The sequence below is a fragment of the Pocillopora damicornis genome, chromosome 11 (assembly GCF_964200805.1).
Source record: "Pocillopora damicornis chromosome 11, jaPocDami1.2, whole genome shotgun sequence".
NCBI lineage: Eukaryota > Metazoa > Cnidaria > Anthozoa > Scleractinia > Pocilloporidae > Pocillopora > Pocillopora damicornis.
In genome coordinates this window covers 19,751,974-19,754,454 of record NC_142680.1, presented here as the reverse complement: position 1 = coordinate 19,754,454, position 2,481 = coordinate 19,751,974, and positions in this window count along the sequence as shown.

The window sequence follows — 2,481 nt, the reverse complement described above, 5'->3', positions numbered from 1 at the left end:
GTTTTGTTTTATTTGTTATATTCAAACCAAGCTTTTGGTGATCTCTTTTGGCCTCTGACATGCCATTTTTTTACTTCTAATTAGTAATTTCATGGCCTTAGATTAAATATAAATAATCTCCACTTACACTTTAAGATGGTAGGTTCACAGTCACAAAGGAAGTCTTGACAGCAATTGGAGAATCATAAGTGTTTCACAAATCTCTAGATTCTACTAGATGTGTAACATTCCAGAGAAAAACCATGTGTTCACATTCCAACTCCTTTCAGTTTGGAAGGGGATATCCTAGTTATGGTTGCCACAGTTATAGGATTTTGAAATTCCCCAACATTTCCCTGAAAAAGGCAAAATTTCCCCAACCAGCTAAATTAACAATGTCACAAACTAATCCTGACCTTTAACTTCCACTCACTGCAATCCTCTCCACCCATAACTTTAGGTCAATCATATTCTTGTAGAAATATTTCTTCAGAATTAATGGCCCGTTTTAAGATTCAGACAGGCTCTGGAGTAGGAGGTGGTGCTTCACAACCTCGGAATGTTTCAGAGTTGAATAGTTAAGAATCACAAGTAGAGGTTCTTTTTGATTTCCTGGCCATAGTTGGTCCATGTTGACCTTCAGAAATTGTAGGATTTTGAGGAGCTAGGCAGTACTTTCCTAGGTACTGCTGGGTAGCCATGGATAAGTTATTCCACATATAGTCCATGAGGGATCGAGAAATATCATTGTGAAAAGTAACAGCTCTGTGGTGACTGTGGCTTTTGCTTCAACTGGTAATTTGTTGATTTCAACTGCCTTTGATCATCAGTGAGGTATTCGAAGTCTGCTTAACTGAAAACTTCTTCAAGAGCTTCATCAACTAACAATGACAAGTAGTTAATGCGTGGTTGAACTGGTATGTTGCTCAGTGATGCAGATCTGTGGAATGGCCATTGTTGGGGGAGAGAGAGCTTACATGGTTCCTGATGATACAAAAGAGGACAAACCATTATCCCTGTTGCTGTGTACACTCAAAAACCTACATGTACCACAACTGCAGGCAGCAGGGTTTTCACAAAGAAACAAAGAAGCAGAGTTGTGTAAAGTGACAGGAAAATATTCTCCACCTCTGAATAAAAATACATTTGAGGTCATCAAAATTAAGTCAGAGAATTCTGCAGATTAGCTGGAAAATTATCATTTTTCTATTGCTCAATGATCTTTCTTGTGAAATTTACTTAGCTTGAAAGTGTAAAGTGACCACGCCCATAGGATGGGGTACCTGTCCGTTTACAACTACTCCCCCTTGTACCCACTCTACTCTACCCTCCAAGCTTCTTGTAGATTTATATATATTTTATGAAGTTTTTATTGTTTTTGGGTGTTAATTTATGCAGACTACAAAAAAGAGATTGCAATGGCATGGTCTTTATAGATAGATCACAGCCTCTTGCTATCGAAACTCTCGACCTACAACATCAACCCTTACATCATTAATTGGATAATAGCCTTTCTTAAAGATAGGAAACAAAGGGTCAAACTTGCACATGATTGTCTCTCAGAGTGGGGATCGGTCCGAGCAGGAGTACCGCAGGGAACAAAATTGGGACCGTGGCTATTCTTGGTTATGATAAATGATTTGAAAGTACCATCAGCCAGTGATTGTATAAAATATGTAGATGACACGACAGTGTATGAAATCATAAGCAAGGGTGGTCCTAGCAATGCTCAGTCTATGATAAACGAAGTAGCTACCTGGTCAACACTTAACTCGTTTCAACTTCATCCGAAAAAATGTAATGAGCTAAGAGTTTCCTTCGTGCGCTCCCCTCCTTCCTACGATCTCATAGAAATTAATGGCTCTAAGGTTAGCGCCTTCAGTGTCGTGAAATTACTGGGTGTGTATTTTCAAGACAACCTCAAGTGGAACACTCACGTTACTGAGATGATTAAAAAGGCCGCTAAGCGCCTTTACTTTTTAACTCAGTTAAAGCGAGCTAAGGTACCATCACCAGAATTAGTGAATTTTTATGTTGCTTGCATTCAATCCGTCTTACTTTATGGATGTCAGGTCTACCTTTATAGTCTCCCCGATTATTTGAGCTTAAGTTTAGAGCGGGTCCAAAAGAGAGCCTTGAAAATTATATACGGTTATGATAATCATTATAGAGAAGTGCTTCAGATGGCAGAGCTGAAAACCCTAAGGGATCGGAGGGAAGACCTTTGCCTAAAATTCTTTAACAACATCGTCTCCAATCCCTTGGATTGTTTGTACCACTTACTGCCTTTCGACAACCGAGATCAACTTAGGGAGTTACGACGACGCAGACCATTTAGAGTTTCCTTTAAAACAAATCGGTTCAGAGATACTTTCATTCCAGCAAGCGCAAGACATTTTAATTGACATCTATTACAATTGTATATGGGCCCATATGTAAATTAGTTCCCTTTTAGGTTTGATTTTATTGTATAGTTCTATTATATAATTTGTACACCTTTGT